Raw genomic sequence first — 23,192 nt, 5'->3', positions numbered from 1 at the left:
TGAGCAAGTTATTGAATAATTCGGAGACCCAGTTACTGATCTCTAAATGGGAAATGTAATTTTTAAAAATGCACACACAAACAAGAAAAACCTACTTTCTTCATAGGGTTATGTTGGCTTTACGTGGAAAAATGTATGTAAAAGTAGTATATAATTTGGTATCCAAATTCTAGTTTTTATGTCTTTCTTTGATCAAGACTAAACCTGTGTATGCATTGTAGAATTATGTGTACGTTGTATTTATGGTAAGTATTTCATTCTTCTCCTGCTTATTTTATAGTACTGGGTAATCTAAGTTGGTGTTCTGCAACCTTGGCAACACACTAGAGTCTCCTGAGGGGCTTTTAAGAAAGACAGCAGTGGAGGACCTACCCCTGGAGATCCCGACTTACCTGTTCTGGGTTTGGCTCAGTCATTGGCAATTACAGTATAGAAAAAGGAATAAAAGACACATTTGCCAACTGTTGTTTATGAAAGAGGCAGAGTTGGAAAATGGCAGAAACTTTTGACTAAATGGGAATTAACAATCCATTCTGCCTTAATTTCTAAAGCACCTTTTCTGAATTATTATGTATTAATTAAATCATGTTGGTTGTGGACAGTTTTACCACTGTAGCATTGCCTTGGCTTTTCTGGTTTCACTTTTTACAGCTGTACTGAGAAGAATAATCCTTTTTTTTTTCCTATAGAATTAATTTCCACAGATGAATTCCAGGAACCCTGTATTATCTATTTATTTCGCATGAAGTTTTTTCAATTTCTTATCACCTATCGTTTGTTTGGACTTAAAATGTCTCTGGCTCACTCTCCACTGACAGAAATTTCTCCTGGGATGCCTTCCTGAGCCTTTACTAACCTCTATTAGGCACACACTCTTCAGTGCTCTCCGTCTCCCCCCATTCTTTGCACCATGCAGTATTCTCTGCTGTTCAGAGGGTGGAGAACATGAAATATCCTCTGGGTTCATATATGCTTTACACTGTACATTTATACTTCTTGGAAGAGAGCACTCATATATATGTTCACAGTGAGAAACATGTATCAATACTTTATATTTATAAAATATAAAAAAATCAGGATGTGGATATTTATTTATACCTGATGTCATACAAGAGACTTTGACCATATCCCTTTTTTGTTATGTAAGTGGGTCAATACATAATATCTTTTCCTCACCAGAGTCCTGAACCATTTTAGAAGTGCTTAAAATATTTTTTAAAAAGGAGTAGGCAGATGGAAATCAGAATATCATTTTATTTCTGATAAAGGACGGGTTGGGGAAAGCATTATAGGCATGAGGCCTAATAGGTTTGCTAATGCTGAACCCAAAATGAAACTGACTCAGCCACCAGCCACAGGCAACTGGGCCACTACAACCCTTGCTTCTCCCCAGGAGGGCCTCAGACATAATCACAAAGCTTACTGATGCTTTCAACAGAGTAGTCAAGACCTGAACATAGTGAGGGAGAAGGTGCTGAGCAGTCCTGCCCACCTCACTGATCACCCAAGTCAATTTGCCACCTGAGGGGTTGCAGCAGGAGATCAAGAGAATTAGAGGAAAGATTCTTTCTCATGGAAACTGGCTGAGTAGAAAAGATGGGTTTCTTCCTCATCACTCACTGTCTTCATTTAGAGAGAAACAATGAGACCAAGAACAATTTACCTACTTTGTCAGAATCACACAGCTAATTAATGGCGGAGTTGGTATTAGATTTCTCATCACCTACTTTGATATTCTTTTGCAGAGGAAAGTGAACCAATGAGCTAATTCCTGCTAAGACACCTATCCAGTCATTCCACAAATATTTATTGAACACACACTATGTGCCAACCGCTGTCCTCTGGGAATAGTGAGGGACACTATGGAAAAACAACTGCCTTCTTGAAATTTTCCTTCAGTTGGGAAGACAGATAATAAACCATTAGCTAAGAGGAGGCTGATAAGCCCTATGAAGACAAGGAAGACGGAGGAATGGTGACAGGCTGTTACTGGGGACAGCCTCTTTTATAGAGGGTAACTGGAGAAGGCCTCAGTGAGGATGTGAGATTTGAACAGAGGATGGGCTGGTCATGGGATTTCTGGAGGAAAAGTATTTCAGGCTGAGGGAATGCCACTGCAAAGGCTCAAGTCCTCAAGTGTTCGGTTTTGAATGTGAACCTTGCTCTTTCAAAGACAAGAAGAAAGTCAGAGGGGGCCACAAGCAAATGAGTGGATATTTTGGATCTCACACCAAGGATGTCTACTCCCCACTATTCCTAAGGCTAATCTTGCCGGCACATATCAGTGATTAAAATCCTGGTTGAAATATCCCTGTAAGACCTTGCCAATGCTGTTTTAATTCTCAGATGAGTGGTGTTATTCTAGGTTACTCACCTGGAAGAATGCTTTGGAATGATCTTTACTGTCTTTTGATTCTCCCATGCTAATATGGTAGCACCATCTCCAAGCAGGGAATGCCATCCACATTAGTGGTGAGAGTGTCTGAAAGTCGTGGAGCCTGTTTATTACTTGTTCACTGTCATCCCTTATTAGTGAAGGTGTCACAGACCCGACTTCTATCCTGTTGGGCATTTGATATGTTTCTGGTGAATGCTTGTATTACATTGATTTTGAATCGCCAACAGTATTAGGAGAGTAAACAGCACAGCTTTAGAAGAAATCCTCTAAGCTTTTGGATATTAAGATATTCTTAACTTCTGCTCTACTTTTGTTAAGAGTCGAGTCTCTGGTAAATTCTGAAAGATTGTATAGTCTGGTTCATCATTAGATTCAGGATCCAAAAAACTTGTGTTTCGAGCTAGTTACTGCGGCTACAGTGTGGCACAATAAAGACCTGCTCTGGCGTGGGATTTCAGGGAAACTGCACATTAAGAGCCAATCCCTTCAGTTCACCTGGAAGAAAAGTCGTTGGGCAAGAAGTGGGAGGGTAGCAACGCCCAGGAACATTAACTTGCTCAGCATGGTGCTGAGCTAGTGTCTGCCAGGGGGCTACATAATTAAGGCACATGAACTCTCCTGACTGTGGGAGGGGATGAAAGGTAATAAGGACTGGAACAGATCTGGAAGAAGCCTAGCTTTGTGTTGTATGTGTGTGTGTGTGTGTCTTTAAAAAGCACAGGTGAGGGAAATGTCTCTCAGAAGTAAGGAAAGAGAATTGAGGTGGTTAATCACATTTCTTCCTACCTTCCGTCTCTCTGGGAAAAGCCAGGGATAGGAAAATGGGGATGGAAAAGTACACTGTGAACTGGCAATGGAAAGGGGCCAGAGGCAGGATCTGAGTGTGACTTGCCCAGCATTACTTTCTCTCCTGCCCCAGCATTCTCTAACACAGTGCCTGACACACAACAGAGCAGATACTTCTTATTTGTTGAAAGAATTAATAAATGAGTGAATGAATGAATGCAGTGTAGGTTGGGTACCTTGACTCAAAGTCCAGTCCCTTTTTCAAAGCCTACCTGATGAATTGGTTTTTATTTTTAAATGAACTGCATAAAGAGAGGCTATTTAAATGGATTCCATTAAGAGTTACATTGTGCTTGACTGGATGGCCTTGAATGTACTCACCTCATATTTTAGAACATTGAAAGAGGAATATGGCCATGAGGCAAAAGAAATAATATGAACCTGTTCCTGGACTTAATATAACAGGGAAATATTTATACAAAGCCTTTCACTATAAGGTTTGTTAAACCAGTGGGTTTACTGTGGCAAAATTTTGTTATTTATGCACACAATTCACTCTCACTGACTTCAGTCTTAACCTTAGTTCTCTCTGGTCTGCATAATCCTTAGTTGTACTCAATTATCCAGATATCTTCCCTTAGTCATTCCTATCCATTCACCCAGCCATTCATTTTTCTACCTATCTGTATTAGTTAATTTTCATACTGCTATGAAGAAATATCTGAGACTGGATAATTTATAAAGAATAAAAGGTTTAATGGACTCATAGTTCCACATGGCTAGGGAGGCCTCACTATCATGGCGGAAGGTGTAGAAGGAGTAAAGGCATGTCTTATATGGTGGCAGGCAAGAGAGCATGTGCAGGGGAACTCCCTTGTATAAAACCATCAGATCACATGAGACTTATTCACTATCATGAGAACAGCACAGGAAAACCCCCCTACCATGATTCAGTTACCTCCCACCCATGACACGTGGGGATTATGGGAGCTACAGTTCAAGATGAGATTTGGGTGTGGACATAGCTAAACCATATCACTAATCATCCATACACCTCCATCTATTCCCTCACCTTGATATTCATTTTTCCATCTACACATCCAACTATCCATCTATGCATCCATACAATTTGTATTTTTAAGCCCATGCTGTGTGCCAGGTTGTTTGTACTGGGGAGAGACATAAAGAAGACATGGTTTTTTTGTCCTGGAAGCTTGTAGTCATTCAGTTATTAGCCCCATTTGGGCTGACACAGCACCTCCTGTAAACCCCCATTGCACTGTAATGTTTGTGTATGTGTCCATTTCCACAACCACAAAATTAGCTCATGAAGGCCACGATTTGTTCTAATGTTCTAATTATGTAGATGAGAAACCTGTGGTGCAGGTAAGGTGTGTACTTTGCCCAACTCCCCCCAACTCTTGTTGGCTGAGCAAAAACTTAAGACTTAGGTGTTTTCTCTCACAATCCATGGTTCTTTATTTCACATCATGTAAATTCTCCCCTTAATTGTCATCTCAGATGGTGTATATCTGGGACTAACGCTGAAGCAGAGTATAGACTCGGTGGGTAGTCTGAAGTCCAGGCTCTTGCTATGTTATTCAGGAAGACATTCTAAGCCTTGGGGACCTAGAGTGACTGGAGAGTCCTCAGGAAGCCAAAAAGAGATCAGTGCTACTTTTTTTTTTTTTTTTAGTATTATTATTATTATTATTTTGAGACAGAGTCTCACTCTGTCACCCAGGCTGGAGTTCTGTGGCACAATCTCGGCTCACTGCAAGCTCTGCCTCCCGGGTTCAGGTCATTCTCCTGCCTCAGCCTCCCGAGTAGCTAGGACTACAGGTGCCCACCACCACACCCGGCTAAGTTTTTGTATTTTTAGTAGAGACGGGGTTTTACTGTGTTAGCCAGGATGGTCTCGATCTCCTGACCTCGTGATCTGCCTGCTTCGGCCTCCCAAAGTGCTGGGATTACAGACGTGAGCCACCATGCCACCTCTGCCTCCTGGATTCATGCCATTCTCCCACCTCAGCCTCCTGAGGAGCTGGGACTACAGGCGCCCGCCACCATGCCTGGTTAATTTTTGTTTTTGTATTTTTAGTAGAGACGGGGTTTCACCATGTCAGACAGGATGGTCTCGATCTCCTGACCTCATGATCCACCCACCTCAGCCTCCCAAAGTGCAGGGATTACAGGCCTGAGCCACCATGCCTGACTGCTACTTTGTCTTTAATTTCTCAAAGAATATTTATGATGTACCATTAGAGGCCTGCAAGCCTCCACAAAATACTGCATTTACAGATGACACCCACTTCAGTAAGAGCCTAAGGGGAACTCATTAGGAGACAATTAGTTATTCAAGTTGTTAAGCGTTGATTCCTCTCATGCCTCTCATCTGCCTACTACAAGAAAAAGGGGGAAAGGATAGCAACTAGAGTTTGAGGAAGTTACCCAGTCCTTGCTAACAGTCCTTCTTTTTCTCTATGGTCCTAAATATTGCTTTGGTATCTCTTAATTACTCTAGGGAGGAGGAGAGCTTTTAAAGAGAGCTTAATTACTCTAGGGAGGAGGAGAGCTTTTAAAGAGAGGGGCCAACGTTTCCTCTATTTTCTTTTTTTTTTTTTTTTTTTGAACTAACAAGCAGATGATCTTTGACATGCAAATAACACGGCTCCGCCATGCTCCTACCACCAAGGATAGGCCACAGATGTCTTGGATTCTAAAGCTTTCAAGACAGTGGACATTGGACATATGAAGCTGTGGGTACCTATAGAGGTAATGACCACACTTCGGGAGGAGAGTGGGGCTTTAGTAAAGGAAATGTGGCACAAATAAAGGAGACAGTAACACACCGATTCTAGATTTCCAGCAACTGGGAGTCTTTGGGCAGAAGGAAAGGAGAGCATGTAGGAAAGCAGAAAAGCAAGTAGACCAGAGACCCTGTGTTCTGGAATAAAGAGGTGCAGCACTATGTCTGGAGGTACTAATGAGCAAGAGCACAGCCCCTGTGAACCATGGTCCCAGGCTGGGGCTGACACAAGTTCTCCAAGGTATGAGTGCTTCATCCACATGGCACAAATTTGGGGCAAGTCTTCAGAATCATCAGTTCCCTAATATCCACGTTGACTGGGTTAACATACTGAAGAGAAAACCAGGAAAGGGGTAGGTAGAGAAAAGCTACAGATTGACTTGCAGGGCCTGCACATGCCCATACCTATCCCTGGGTCTCTAGTAGCAAGGTGGTCTGCAGGGTGAAGATGCACTGCTCAGAAATGGCCCACACACTAGGTAGTAAGGACAATGCAAGCTGGGCCTCTTGCCACCATCTTCTTTGGTCACATTAAAGAAGCCAATAGTTTTGGAACAGGAAAACATTGACACCTAAAGAGAGGTAGAGCCAAAAAATGCAGAAAAGGGGACAGCCCTGGTAGTCAGTGGAGCCTATGGACCTGGCCTCATCAAAAGCCAACTGCACCCCTGGACCTCCTCACAAATGAGCCAATTCATTCTCTTGTTCTGCTTAAGGGACTTCAGTTGACTTTCTAGCATTTGCAACAGAAAGTGTCCTGAACTAGCTAGTTTGGGCTCTGTAGGTTAGCGCTCGCCTTAAGCTAAATTTCAAGTAATAATTACTGTCATCCTCTGAGTACCTTTCACCTGTGAGTACATGTCACACAACTCCTCAAGGTAGAGACAGTTCTCATTTTACAAACGGAAACACTGATACCCAGAAAAGTGGAATCTCTTGCCTAAGGCTACAAACCTGGTAAATTTAAAAAGCTGATTTGTCTAACTCTGATGTTCAGACGTTTCCCTCTCTACCGTGGTGTCCCCAGCTGGTAAGATTTGTTCCCAAGTACTCCCTTAAGCCCCCACCCACAGTTCCCTTAAGGGTCTTTTATTGTCCTCTGCACCCCTAGGCTTCTTTTCTACCTTCCTACCTGCAACTCTGAGAGCTTTATTCCTTCCCCTTTCTCTATACCCATCAACATATAGGGATCTCTTAATAGGTCCCCAGGATCTTGCTCACAGCCGAGGATGGCTAACTAATTCTCTGTGTATAGCATACTGATGAGCAAACCCACACATAGTATCTGTATTTACTGAGCACTGATCAGTAAATAAATGTTCATGATGTAACTTAGGATGTTACACATTTTTGCTTTGCAGATATTAACCTAACCCAAAGGAACGATGCTAGTGTGGGGAGCTTGACCAGGTTAAGAGGGTTTGGTTTTGAGGGGACCCCCATTTCTCATCGTCTCCCTTCTCAGGCTCTTGTTAGTTAGCTGTGCCATGCCCTGCAGGCCTGTCTGCCAGCCTACCAGGTGGATCTTCCCTGTTAGTGCCAGCCTGCTGCTTTATGTGGCACTGTGTGACTGATTTGATGACCTGTGACCTGACTGTCCATCTGGTCACTCAAGAATTTGCTTAGCTGTTTACCTTTTTTTTTTCTGCTGCGACTGAATTTCCATTGGCCCTCTCAGAACCTGACTTGCTAACCACTCTGCTCTGTCTGTTAAATGGATGAAAAGAGAGAATGGCCTCCTGCTGCCAGTTCCGCCCTGGGCCCTCCTTGTCTTCAGTCAGAATGCCCCAGTGCTTCAGAAGCTTCTTTCTCCTGAACTCCTGTTACCCCCATGGCCGCCACCCCCGATTGCCATGTGTGCGGTGCTCTGTGAAAGGAGAGACGTTTCATTTTGTACTTGGCAGGTGCTGAACTCAACTGGACAGTGAGACCCAGGAAATATGACACCATCTGCTTCCTGCCATGTTCTGGCCCCAGTGCTTGATGCCAGGACATCAGCTGTTACCTGAGTGTGCTGGGTCTTGTGAAGTGAGCCAGTCAGGAAACACTTCTGTATACGCTTTCCTCAATAGCACAGTTCATACTGGTCAGGCTGCAAGGCTGTATATATATTTTTTTCTTGACTCCCAAAGTGAAAAAAAAAAAAAAAATCTTCTTGCTTCTTAATTCTGTTTTCTAAAGAAAAAATATACATACATAAACTTATTCATGGACTTCCTTTCCATCCTTTCCTTCTATGGCCTTTTTTTCTGCTATAAAGTGACCCTATTTAAATGCCTTTGATTGGTCGCTGACTACCTTGCACTGTATTAAGTGCTCTGTGCCTTGGTTTCCTCTGCGTTCCAAGTGGGGGCAATGTCCTTAACTTGTGGTTAAGTGAGGATTAGATAGCCCAAGGGGAGGATTAAGCAAACAACACCATCCTAGAAAATAGGGAAGGCCAGTTGGGCCTCCCCTGTGCTGGGAGTGCCTAATCTAGTTGAGTGCATTTAGGGCTAGAGGAGGGAACAGGAGTTGTATTTCTCTCCTCCTATGGCCCCTGCAAATCTCAAGTTTCTTGGAACCTATGACTTGCCCCTCTCTAGTTCTAGAAGCTGCCACGCAGGTGGCATGGAAGTTGCATTGGAGGCTAATTCCTTTCCTGACTTGCTGGTTATAATGCTTCTGTGGATAGACAAATCAAGCCACCTGTGTGGGATATTAAAAATGCAACAACACATACACACCAACAGTGCTGCAGATTTGTTACTGAATTTTTAGACTCAAAGTGTGCCATCTGGACCACAGTACTTCTGGAGTCTTTGTTGCCTCTTTCCTCTTTTGTATGATGTTGAGATGGTTTTGGTCAGCTACTCCTATTTTGATGCCTAAATAGTGACGTAAAACAAAATCTGAATCTTAATTGAAAACATGAGCTTTTTTTCATTTAAATTTGTTGGCTCTTTGAAGATTTATGGCATTGCAAAGTTGTGCTGGTGGAGTCTCTGAGAAAATTCTTTCGGTCACCAGATTGTTTCCTAAATTAGTTGAAGCCTTTGTAAGTCCTCAGTCATAACAAAGATGAAACAAGCTGTTAGAATACGAGAATATGGCTTTGGAGCAAATGCTATGATTGAATTGTAAGAGTGATATAAGTTTTAAGGAAAGACTGAGAAAACTGGTGGGCTGCTCATGCACCCACACTCCAGCACAGGACAGTCTGACCATTACCTGTAAGAACCATGACCAAATCCAGCCAGCCCTGCAATAGACTGAGCTCACTGGCTTTCACTTTGGGTGAGCTGATGAAATACACATGTATGCACCCATGCATACACACACACTGCAGTCCATGTCATTGTTGTTACACCTGCTAGAACCCATGGGCAGAATCAGTGTCCTTCCTCTGACCAAATGAGGTCAACCCAGAGCTCCTTTCCACCCATCTTCCTTTGCCAGGCTAAGTTCTACCTTATGTGGAGTAGTGAGAAACATAACCTGAGCCTAGAGGTAGCCTACAGGTGGGCTGGAGGTAGCAAAGGTAGCGTTAAAAACTTGCTTTTGTTTTACATTAAGTGGGTTGTACAGTTATGTGGGTTGAACCATCATGTAAACTAGAATTGGTACTAATTTCTGGTGAGTCCATATTCTATCATTTAAGATTCCAACCCTATAGAGGAAAAGGAACCTTTCTTCATTACACCTGTGAACTAGGAAATTAGCAAGAATAAAACAAAAATCAGAAGGCTGTCCTTTGTAAAATTCCCAAAATAGGAAGGGAAGGACCAGGTACATAGAGACAGTGTGCTTGGCCAACATCCTGGCCTTTTCACTTTTAAAGGAATACCTATATGTAAAACGTTGTGGTTTTTCATTCTTCTCATTATCAATTGGTATAAGGCTATGAGGATGGCCTGATCTGCTTTTTAAAGAATCAGGAAGATTTTGTACTCCACTAAGTAAATCTTGGCTTGGACTTTGCTCTGGCCAGTGCTGCACAATCTGAAGCAAAGGCCATACAGGCTGGACCCTGTGTGGTCGTGGCCACTTTGTTGGCCATGAATGATAACAACCCTGGGCATCTTAGAAGATGCTGTGCTCTCTTCAAAGAGTCTACCACCCACAGAGAGTAAAGGATTAGAAGCCCTATAATGGAAATCCATTAAATGTTGCAGCGTTAGTAATAATTAAGTAGTGTTTTATGACAGCACCAGCAGGCTGGTCAAGTGAATAATTCTTTTCAGGGTTTGCTCTGTCTCTCTCCATAGGTAAAGGATTTAGATGGATTTATGACACTGGCTGAAACAAATCAGTGGATGAGTGATTACAGGATTTGAGTGTGGTTAAGCCAAGATTAACGCCACTAATTCCTGAGAATAAAGGAGATGACTGTCACCCGAGTACCTGAACTTGCAGTTCAAGATATGTAGGCTCCTAGCCAGCAGTTGAAAACCTCTGGGCACACACACACACACACACACACACACACACACCATCCCAACCCTAACCGCATTCCCATGTCACACTGTGAAGGGTGGTAAGCAAACAACAATAATGATAGAGGACTTGAGATATGGTAAATAAAATACTCAATGCGAGTAAACTGCTGTTTACTAACATTCTCAGGCCACCAGGGTACCATTTAGGCCAAGGCCTTAACGAGGTCATTTGCCTTTACCTATACCAGAACCATTACCTTAATTGCTACTCAGCCTTCATGAAAGTGTTTATGGGTAAACAGTTTTCACCAAGGGAGTGATTAACTACCCCCTGGATTACTGTAGGATCAGGAATCATAAAAATCATAGCAATTGTAGTCATAATAACCTATGTTGTGTAAGTATTTGCTATGAATGTCTTAAATTTCACCACTGCCACCACCACCCAGAGCAGCTTTAGGGTGAAGCACAGCACACCATGCACAACACTGGTTATTAAGAAACATGGACGGATGAGAGGGCTCTCTTCATTCATCAAGTCTGGAAAGCAGAAAAGAGCAAAAATAACCTACCTATGATCTATAGCGTTTCATACTTTTGCTGAGGAAATAGTAGTGGACATGTGAATTGTCCTCACCATAATAAAAGGAGAAAATGTGCTGAGTAAATGTATTATACATGCATGCCCAAGGTCAAGGTAGAGCAAGTTTTGGTAACAGTGCAGTTTCACCAACTGCATTGGTTCATTCTATGGCTACATGATCTCAAATCTAGAAGTATATATTTCAATCCATGCCCAATAAACTTAACCAAGTTAGAGTTTTGGGCTGCACAGACCTAGTCATTCCATTTCATGGACTGCTTCTCCACTCCCTAGCGATGTGCCCATCTAACAGTGGGTTTCTTGAGCAGTTAAGGTAATGGTTCTGGGCAAACGAACTCGTTAAGGCCTCGGCCTAAATGGTAACCTGGTGGCATGAGATGGTTAGTAGGCAGCAGTTTACTCACACTGAGTATTTTATTTATCATATCTCAAGTCCTCTATCATTATTGTTGTTTGCTTACCACCCTTCACAGTGTGACATGGGAATGCTGGGTTAGGGTTGGGATGCTGTGTGTGTGTGTGTGTGTGTGTGTGTGTGTGTGTATATACCCAGACTGAATTCTTGGTTAAGTCTGCCTGGAAATGCCTCCTGCATCAGTCCTTTGGTGTGCTGAGCTGACATTCTCCATCCATGTTGCCTAATAAATTCCCTTCTGCTTCTGACTATTGAAATGTGCATCACGTTTTTCCTTAGTTGTTTGCATTGCCTACAAAATAAAATTCAGCCTGAAAGATCCACGTTTCAGGCACTCTGACCTCTTAGCCCCATAGACCTTTCCAGCTTTTTTGCACAACTTTCCTACACACGTAGTACTCTGGATCAGTCACATCCCACGGTTTATGCCTGTCCTGCAAGCAGAAAGCAGGATGACTTAGTTATAGTATTTGTCAGTTTGAGCAACAAACAGATCATCTATAAAGGAAAACGATTATCATAAATATCCACACTGACTTTTGAGTTAAAGACAAAGAAAAATCTAAGTATGAACTTCTTCATGGATCTGATAGACTGAATATGACTTCTCTTTCTTGATCAGTAGAGAATAAAATGATTCTTTCTAAAAACGTCTTTGAAATATTTGAGAAAATCAATCATAGATTAAGTCTTTCCCTTATTAGGGTAGTAGTTCTTGTTTCTTCAGCTGTGACAAGAAATGATTTAAAATTCTTTCTTCCAATCAGATCACTTCTCAGATGAGATCCAGTTGGTTAATGTCTCTCTTAAAGTTTAAATAGCACAGCACCCAGACTCATCATTCTCTTGATCTGGATTCCACACTCTGAGTTGCCACTTCAAATTATTAAAAAAAATTTTTTTTTGTAGCCACATCTTATACTACTGATTCATATTGAGCTTACTGTCAACTAAAAAGCCTATGTATTTTAAAATCTATGCATGATTATTATTAAACCATCCCTCTCATCCCTCCTTCATTCTATATTTATGCAGCTGGTCTATTGAGCATAAATGAAGGACTTCAATTTTTTATTTTATTTTATTTTATTCTATTTTATTTTATTTTTTAGATGGAGTGCACTCTGTCGCCCAGGCTGGAGTGCAGTGGTGCGATCTGCGTTCACTGCGACCTCTGTCTCCTGGGTTCAAATGATTCTCCTGCCTCAGCCTCCTGAGTGGCTGGGACTACAGGCACCCACCACCATGTCCAGCTAATTTATGTATTTTCAGTAGAGGCAGGGTTTCACCATGTTGGCCAGGCTGGTCTCGAACTCCTGACCTCAAATGATCCACCCACCATGGCCTCCCAAAGTGCTGGGATTACAGGTGTGAGCCACTGTGCCGGGCCTAGACTTCACATTTTTAATTTTTTTATTGATACATAATTTTATTCATATGGGATATGACGTGATATTTTGTGGGATGCATATGATATTTTGTTACATGCACAGAATGTGTAATGGTTGAGTTAGGGTATTTAGGACATTTATACCCTCAAGTATTTATCATCTCTATGTGTTGGGAACATTTCCAGTCCTCTCTTTTAGCTATTCTGAAATACACAATATACTGTTGTTAACTATAGTCACCCTCTTCTGCTATCAAATACTAGAACTTATTCCTTCTACCTAAACTGTATGCTTGCACTCATTAACCAATCTTTGTTTATCCCTTCCCTCTCGAACCCCAACACACCCTTCCCAGCCTCTGGTTACCATCATTGTATTCTCTACCTCAATGAAATCAACATTTTCATCTCCCACACATGAGTAACAGCACGTGATATTTCTTTCTGTGCCTAGCTAATTTCACTTACCGCAATGACCTCCAGTTCCATCCATGTTGCTGCAAATGATGATTTCATTTCTTTTTATGGCTGAATAGTATTGCATTGTGCATATATATCACTTTTTTTTTTTTTTTTTTTTTTTTTTTTGAGACAGAGTCTCGCTCTGTCGCCCAGGCTGGAGTGCAGTGGCCGGATCTCAGCTCACTGCAAGCTCCGCCTCCCAGGTTCACGCCATTCTCCTGCCTCAGCCTCCTGAGTAGCTGGGACTATAGATGGCCACCACCTCGCCCAGCTAGTTTTTTGTCTTTTTTAGTAGAGACGGGGTTTCACCTTGTTAGCCAGGATGGTCTCGATCTCCCGACCTCGTGATCCGCCCGTCTGGGTCTCCCAAAGTGCTGAGATTACAGGCTTGAGCCATCGCGCCCGGCCAACCACATTTTTTTAAATCTATTTGTCCACTAATGGAAACAGGTTGATTCCATATCTTTGCTATTGTGAACAGTGCTGCAATAAACATGACAGTGTAGTAGGGTTTCCTTTTTCTGCATTCTTGCCAACATGTTATATTTTGTCTTTTTAATAATAGCCTTTTTAACTAGGGTAAGATAATGTCTCATTGCGGTTTTAGTTTGTATTGCTCTGATGATGAGTGATGTTGAGCATTTTTTTCATATACCTGTTAGCCATTTGTATGTTTTCTTTTGAGAAATGTCTATTCATGTCCTTTGGCCACTTTTTAATGGCATTACTTGTGTTTTTGCTAGTGAGTTGCTTGAGTCTGTTGTATTTTCTGGATATTAGCCCCTTGTCAGATGAATAGTTTGCAAATATTTTCTTCCATTCACAGGTCTTCCCTCTGTTGTGTCCTTTGTTGTGCAGAAGCTTTTTAGTTTAATATAGTCTCATTTGTCTATTTCTGTTTTTGTCACCTATGCATTTCAGGTCTTATCCATAAAATCTTTGCCTAGACCAATGTCTTGAAGTGTTTCCCTTATGTTTGCTGCTAGTAGTTGTATAGTTTTGGGTCTTATTTAGGACTTCACATTTATCCCTATTAAAATTTATCTTGTTTTCAGCCCAGCATTATAGCCTCACCAGCTTCTCATTCCAGCCTTTGATGTTACTTATTTAGTTTATTTCAGTCTATTAACTAGTCTTTTCTAATGAAGATTTGATCTGCATACCACTCTTGTGCTTGGTAAAATGCTCCTGTCACTGTCCTACAATTTTAACAAGAGGAGACCTGTCTCAGTCTAGGATACGAGGGTGAAGAGGGGAAGAGGTAGGATAATAAATAGGGAGTAGTGGGGCCTGTGGTGAACTAGAGTCTGTTATGGTGTTTCAGTTCACATTAGTTAAAATAATTAATAACAACAACAGCATGCTAACCAAATAGTACAAACTGAGCCTTGGCAGGTAGTAGGTAGAAACAGTTGTGTTACTAAGGTGGTATCATACTGCAGTGGTGTTCAAGTATGTTTAAACTGTCTAAGACTAAATAAGCCCTGCTGCTTTTGACATTTCAAGCTGCATCAATATTCAGTCTACTTTTCGTCTTAAGATAATGCTCAAGATGCAAACCAGTCAAAACAGGGCACAAGAAAACCATCAAATGAATCTTCTTGTAAACCGGGTCACACATCTGCTGTTGCTCTCATGAAATTCTACCCAGCAAAGGAATTATAAGGAAGAGCCCTGCTTTGAGGCCATTGCCAAAATTCCTCTTTGCCCTGCTGGGTGGTAAATGCAGGCTGGAGAAGGTACAGAGAAATTTGCTTGTATATCACTAACTAAGTGTTCAACACATGAAGCGGAGTGGTTTCTCAGGAAAACAAAACAATTACAACTAATGCACATTTAAAACATTCCTTCATGACATGTACATACTATGTGCACACACATATATATATGCCTTTTGCATAATATGAAAACAATAAATATTTGAATGCATGAATGAATAAAGAAAAAGCCTATCCAAAGTGATCTGGGATAAACTCATTGCTATTTTCCCAGGTAATGAAGATGGCTATCTTTGTGCAGAACAGATGCTATGAGATCATGTCTCCAAGAGATGAACTGAGAATGAATTCACTTAAATTATGGTGCTCACAGAGAGGATTTTAGCTTGAACATTTGTTCATATGATTTATGGCACCCTCCATCCGGTGGAGTCAATGCAAAAAAATGAAATGTAATTACAGCATACAGACAGCAGTTTGCTTAAAAGAGAGCTGAAAGTTTGTGGGGATTTTTTTTTTTTTTTTTAAATGGGACAGGAAACTTATCCTAAAAGGAATAAAAAAAAGCTTTATAAAACATTTGCAACTCATCAGAAGTGTGAGTCTGACCTGCAGCGGATAGGGGAGGGGATGGTACTGGCTGTGACTCCAGAGAACCACCAAAGAAATTACCCCTATCCCCAGGTCCCTACTCTGTTCCCACCTCCTCCAAGGCTAGCCTCTTCCAGATTCCCTTTTATTTTAGCCTAGCCTTTCCCTTTAGGGAAGAGAGCATTATTAATGTCCTTTCTCCTTGGCAACTCAAGTCTGGAATTTTAAATTTATAGTCTAAGAACTGTTCTGGTGTTTATATGGCTCAGGGGGTGTTATTATCAAATCCAATTAAAAACATTCCTTCTGCTAATAAAAAAGTCAACACCTTCCCATTAAGCTAGGACCCACCCTTACGTTAATTAATGGCTGTTAGTACCTTATTTGCTTTCAAGGGTCTCTTGGGTACTGGGCTTCTGAGACAAAGCAGAATCTATTTGGTCAGTGGCTTTGTTTGATGCACATCCCTGATCCCCAGCTTAATTCTAAATCTGAACCTGCATCTCTTAACCTTTCTATGCCTTGAGATCTTCTCTGGAGATCCCATCCAGAGGGTCCTGGTTAATGGTACTTGTTTGGCAAAGATTTTTAAGATCTGCAGATGAACCTGGCTAATGAATAATAGTAATGCTTATGATACCCATCGAATGATAATTGGCCCTCTTTGGACCATTTAGGATTCAATGCCTCCACCCAAATCATTACACAAATGGCAGACTGCCTCTGAGGGTTCGATTTAGCTTTTGCTTTTAAATTTGCAAATTGGCACTGCTTTCATCAAGAAAGAAAATACAACAATGAATTGATATGACCTAACATTAAATAGCATTTTGTATTTTGCAGGATGCTTTTGGATAATACATTATGTAACTCTCAAGCAAACAGCATTTATCTTTCTCAGGAATTTGAAGACAGTAGGACTCCTGGATCCTCAAAAACTAATCATGATCACCTCTGAGACCCGCTGTTGGGTCTATTTTCCATAGATTTTGTGGTTAAAGACGTGATTGATGATTCTATTTCCTCTCCGAGAGTCAAGTGAATTTATCAGCCTCTGATTCGTGAATTCACCTAAAATAAGGTGTCTGGTCTGGGCATTCAGGCTCAGATTTGGGGGGCACCCACCCAATTCATCCTGTTTTCCTTATTACTCACCTACCAGTGCTTTCTTGTCGTTGCTGCTCCTGTAGCTGTAATGGTGGGCATCAGCACTGAAGAGCGGCTCTACAAATGAAAGTGTCTTCCGTGAGCGGAGAAAAGGGAATGCTCTCTCACGGAAGCCTCACCTACAGACAATTTATCTAACAAACTCCATTTCCTGCATGCCATTTGCTGATATTTATCTTGTGTGTGGGCTCCCATGGAGGCTTGCCATGAAGGATTGTTCTGTTATAACCCAGAGTCATTTTTTTCCCATCTAAATAATGAAGAGGTTTCAGCTTCCTTTCTGTTTCCTACTGCCTAGATCAGATGTCCAAAATCCGAATGCTTTATTAATAGCAAGGTTGCCACCTGACTTTTTTTTTTTTTTTTTGCTTATGAAGGGGCTCTCTTTGTACTTTCTCAACTTAAAAATGGTCTGTTGAATTTGACAAGTGCAGCTCCTTCCTTTCCCTCTATCTCTTCCTCCCTCCATTCCCCTCCCCTCCTCCTTCCTTCCTTTATTCTTTCCATCCTCTCTTCTTCGTTATTTCTTAGATATAAATTGCCAGCTTTTTTCTACATCAACTGCATTTATTTAAAGATTTTAAATAGTAATAAAAAAATAATAATAATGCTGTTCACAGAATCGCTTGACAGGGAATGTGTGCTTTGTCTTAAAATATTTTAAATTAACGGTAACCTAAATAGCATAGAGGACTCTCCATTAAGGAAGTTTCTTTTTTCTTCTTTTTAAAAATCATCCAATGGCAAGCCATTCATTTTTTTACATTTCTATCTTAAAGATATGTGCCCTAAAACTGCATTACCTTAATAATCAATAACTCAGTGGGAGGTCCTAATGTGGAGAATCCACTGGAGCTACATTCCAGTTGAAGTAGCAAAGGACCACCATAGGCCTGCGGGCTATAATTAGACAACCATAAAACTAGGAGGTAAAGGGTGGCAGACTACATTAGCCGTAAAATGCTAACTTGCAAGTAATAAGTCTCGAATCTTTCATGTCTACTCGAGTGTCACTTATACTTGAACAAGGAAAATGTTATGTTAAAGAACAAATTTACATTTAGGATCCCTAAAGCTTAAGGACTGGTGAAGGTTAGTGTGGCAATGAGAAAACAAATGAATACAAATCTGCACACTTCACAGTTTTCACTCAGTGCTCCCCTTCCTTCTTTCTTTTCTGTATACCCGTTTTTTCATCCCCCTCCAGGGTTTGAGAAACATCACAGAATTTAAACACAGGAAACCAATATAAAAACCCTCTCATGCAAAGAAACAGTGTGGCTGACTTTACATTGTTTCTATTCATGGCTCGCTAGTTTTACATTTTCTGATCAGTTGCTGCCACTGAGACCAAGAAACCAGTTTCTTCAAGAGCATCCATGGACTGTCTGAAGGCCTTGCATTATTGATTTTCTGCTCATAGATTCCAGTTGCTCTGTCAATCATGGGCCAGAAATACAAGATGGCAGTTAATAAGCAAAAGGACTGAGCTCCCATGAAGACAACAAAATAATTCAGGAGATCTGACTGAAACAGAAAATGCTAAAATCCTCAAGAGAAAAGAAATCAGGTAAGCCTCCCTGGAAAGAAAAGTCCACGGTCAAACAAAAAGACAGGTTATCTATGTAAGGAAGTATATTCCTGCCAAGTATGTCTGGAATTTGTTCACCAAATTAATTAATTGATGAAAACATGTATAAAGCTTCTGTTAGGCAACATTATCAGCAGTGATGACACAGTGAGGAATACTGTTCTGCTCCTATTGGATAGAAACTTACAATGTAAACATGTAATTACAAGAAAATGTGCTAAGCACGGTAGTACAGGTAAGTACAGACGGCTTTGTGAGTATAGAGGAGGGAGATTCAACAGCCTGGGGTGGAGGTGTCAGAGAAGATTTTACATGTGACAATTGAGTTGCCTCTTGAAGAATGCTTAGGAGCTCTATAAGCAAAGGGAGTGGGGGACGCGTCAGGCTGAGGACCTAGCATGTGGTAATCACCCAACACTTACGCGTTCTTATTAATTCAAATTTAATGGACATATAAATTATTGAACAAGGCATTCTTTAAACTAGAGATATGAACTGAACACTCTGCTATGTTGGTTTTAAACTATTTAATGATTTTTGCCTCATTCTATATCAGCTGTAATCCCACAGTTCTAACTCCTGATTTGGTCAAAGAAACTGCTCAATAAATGTTTGTTAATGGATTGATTAGAGAGAGGAAGACTGAACATGAACTGAAGGAAGTCATAAAATACCTTTAAGGAGTTATTAACTGTCTTGAGGACCTCTTAATGTGATCTTCAAAATCTAAAAATTATTAAATGATGAGAAAAATAATATGAATTAGGCAGTAAAGCATCCATTACAAACTCAACATTTGGAAAATAGGATTTTCTGCTTGATACAATTTTCTGGTTAAAGAAAAGCTAGCCTAAACTCCTTATTATCATGCATCTTTTAAAGTTGTATTTGTTTGAGTTACTACCGTTCTTTTTGGATAGCACGCTAAGGTTTCCATTGTTTTCTGAACAATCTGACTGGGCTTCCTCTTTCCTTACTCACTGTGCCCCAGCCATAGTGGCTCTTCCAAACATGGCCAAGTGTCTTCCCACTTCAGGGCCTTCTAACAATTTATTCTTTTTTCCTGAAATATTTCCTCCCCTATAGGGCATCAAAGGCTTATGAAACTGCTGGAAGGGCTGGGGGTTCAGTCTGACTGAGCTCAGCCTTTAGCATTAACTTCTAAAAAGTTGCTACCAACCCTTGCAGCTGCCTGTAGCACTGAAGCAAGTGATTTGCAGACCCTCACCCCAAATCCTCTGCAAACCTTCCCTCTGCAGTCTGATCAGGAGTCTGCAACTGTCACTAGAGAATAACACTTTCTTCTTCTCTTCCTTTCTTTTACTTATTGTGAGACTCTAAACTCAGACCATAAAGAGAAAAGGATCCTGGGAATGTAGTTTCCAGTTCGTCTTTGGATAGACTGAAGAGACTGCAACAAAAGAGGAGGCGACTAGGTTGGAATGACTGCAGGTACCCCAGCACCCCAGATACCCCAACTCCTACACGTCTTTTGTTTTCACCCAGCATTTCCTGGCTCCTAGACAGGATTAAACTCCTGTCATCATGTTTTTTTAATAACACTTAGCACAAATGAAATAGTATAACTATATCAATAATTATGGGTCAAATATTTTTCTCATCCACTAGAAGAGATAGTTCTTTGTGTTAACCAAAATATTCTCTCACTGTCTAGCATGCATTAGGTTCTCAGTAAATATTTACTAAAGAAATAAATGAAGCACCTCAAATTTTCTTCAATTATTTATGCTCTTGCAAAAGTTGTCCTTTCTGAATGTTGCAGTGATAAGGTTGCGCTATAGATGTAACAAGTGGAAAAGACTGGGTTAACTTGATAGTTGCAGGGCAAATTTGCAAATTGTCTTAGAAGTTAACAAAAGTGAGGGCAATTTGGCATTTTTACCAAAAGTTTTGTAAACATGTGTATCCTTCAACCCAGAAATTCTAAGGATGAATTCTAAGGACATTTTCAGCTGGGAAAGATTGATATATAAGGATTATTCATTGCATTATTCATTATATCTTCTGGAAAGATATGTCCTTACTCTGTGTTTATACTTCCTCACCTCCCACTTAACTTCTTAAACCACTGTTATATGCTTCAGTCCTCATAAACCCATTGAAAATATCTGTCTAAGGCCATTAATGACCCTCTTCTCACCAATGAACTCCAAGGATACTTTTAGTTTGTACCTGACTTGACAACTCTTAGAGCACTTGACCTGCTGATTGTTTTCTCCCTCTTTAAACATCCTCTCCTTTTGGCTTCTTATACTTGGCTTTTCTTCTGCCTCTTTGATCACCCCTTCCCAGTTCTTTTGTGAGTGAGCCTGTCTTCCTTCACTTTGTGGTTCTGCCCTAAAATCTCTTTTCTTCTAGCTTTCCTTGGCCAAGTTTATCATCTCTCATTATTTGAAATACCTTCTATGTATTGAAAAAGCTCAAGTCTTTACCTCTAGACTGAAAGGATGTCAAAATATGCAATTGGCTACTGGACATCTCAACTCAGCAGACCCTGAAATTATCTAAAACCGAATGTGCCATCATTCCCAGCAAAAGAGCTTCATTTATCCATTCAACCAATATTGTGAGTATGTGTGTGTGCTTATGAGTGTGTTATGGAAATGAAGATGAAGCATCTTTTTATTTACTTTTAGGAAGGCAAGCCAATCAGTATCAGAGCCTATGTGTTCCAGTGATTATTCCTTTAAATCTAGTCCTATTTTCCTCACAAATAGTAAAATTCATTCCAGATTTTGGCAATATAATTACTATTAATTTTTTTAGTGTTTTGGATTTTAAACCCCCATCTTTTCTGAAATCTTTTCAGATATGTTAATATAATACTATTAGAATTTTTTTCTTTTTTTTTTTATTATACTTTAAGTTCTAGGGTACATGTGCACAATGTGCTGGTTTGTTACATATGTATACATGTGCCATGTTGGTGTGCTGCACCCATTAACTTGTCATTTACATTAGGTATATCTCCTAATGCTATCCCTCCCCCATCCCCCCTCCCCACAATAGGCCCTGATGTGTGATGATCCCCTTCCTGCATCCAAGTGATCTCATTGTTCAATTCCCACCTGTGAGTAAGAACATGTGGTGTTTGGTTTTCTGTTCTTGTGATAGTTTGCTGAGAATGATGGTTTCCAGCTGCATTCATGTCCCTACAAAGGATACGAACTTATCCTTTTTTATGGCTGCATAGTATTCCATGGTGTATATGTGCCACATTTTCTTAATCCAGTCTGTCACTGATGGACATTTGGAACTATTAGAAGTTTGTACCACTGGAACCAGAATCCACATGCATCGTATTTAATGGTTTCAAAATTGCATAATGTAGAAATACCAGACATTATTTAACTATTCTCTTATTCCTCCTTTCTAATAAGAGAGGAGTTTGAAAGTACTCTAGTGGATTGAGGGTCCAGGTAAGTCGGCTATAGTCAGTGAAGTCTTCACTATATTTTAAAGTTCATGAATCTCAAAATATTTGATTTCAAAAAGAAATTCCTAGGAGGAGTATATTTACCTGTATTTCTATGTTCTTTTCCAAGAAATTTGTGTCCATCTTCTGGAAAAATCTGTTAGAAATGAAATAGAGCATCATCTTTTCAGGATTGGGGGATTCTTTTGTGCTCTATGAAGGAAGGGCTTCGTATTATATAATTATGGGATGTTTTACTCTACTTTTATTGAAGATTAAGGAAGGATAGCTTTCAAGATGCTTTTGTCTTGTTGACCTTTCATAAGTCAGGTCAAATAAGAATATATCTCTGTAAGTTTGAGGACAAGAGGAAGATGATAACTTATTTTCCAGAGGAGTATGATTAGCTTGATTCATTTGAATAAGTGATGTTTTAGGATGAGTTTTAGTATGTTCAAATAACTGAATATTCTGTTCTGCAGCTTGCCTTCATGTAGAATGAAAAAAACACCAAATATCTGCATTTGTTTTAAAGCAAAACTAAGCTCTTATTTGCCCCCACAACCTCTGCCTAGTATCCACCTTTGTTCCTTAGTGACATTTTTCTGACTTTTTATGGTGCCTTATACAATTAGCACGTAAATAGTGAAATGTCTATTCTCTTAGTCAGGTTAGGCATTTGTTATGAATACATAAAACTATAGAATATGAACCACTCTTCAAGATGAAAAGAGTCTTACTGAGAAGAGAACGTACATGTATGAAATAAATGAAAAATAACTTAGATAAATTAGAGATCTTAAGCCTGGAGAAAGAAAGACAAGTAGCAGAGAGATGGGAAGGTTTGGCATAATAAATATTGTAATGATAGTCATGTTGAAAGAGTGATTTAACTTGCTCTTTTGACTACCAGAGGTAGAACTAAAGAATGGGTAGAAATTGTAAAAAGGCATCTTGGAATTTTAAATTATAATTGACCTAAGAGCAGACTGATTGGCCTGTGCTGAATGTTTCTTGTCACCCAAATTCATTCAAGAGACTCTTGTTAAACACTAATTAATGCTCTTATGGAAGGGATCCAAGAGTGAGATGGGAAGGTGGACAGGCAAACCTTTAAGATTCATTCTGACTCTGAGATTCTATGTATATACTATTTTCAAGGTAGAGATGACAGAATTTTCTTACAGTTAGATAATATACTATATAGAAAATGCAGAATTGTAGCATCGTTTTAATGTTTAACAGGGAAATCTCCTGTATTTATTTAAAGTCAACTGATTGTAAATGTTAACCACATCTACAAAATACTTTTTTTTTTCTTTTTCTTTTTTGTCACCAGACTGGAGTGCAGTGGTGTGATCCCAGCTCACTGCAACCTCTGCCTCCTGTGTTCAAGTGATTCTCCTG

This window comes from Trachypithecus francoisi, unplaced genomic scaffold, assembly GCF_009764315.1.
Source record: "Trachypithecus francoisi isolate TF-2019V2 unplaced genomic scaffold, Tfra_2.0 Lachesis_group12, whole genome shotgun sequence".
NCBI lineage: Eukaryota > Metazoa > Chordata > Mammalia > Primates > Cercopithecidae > Trachypithecus > Trachypithecus francoisi.
This window is presented reverse-complemented; position numbering follows the sequence as displayed.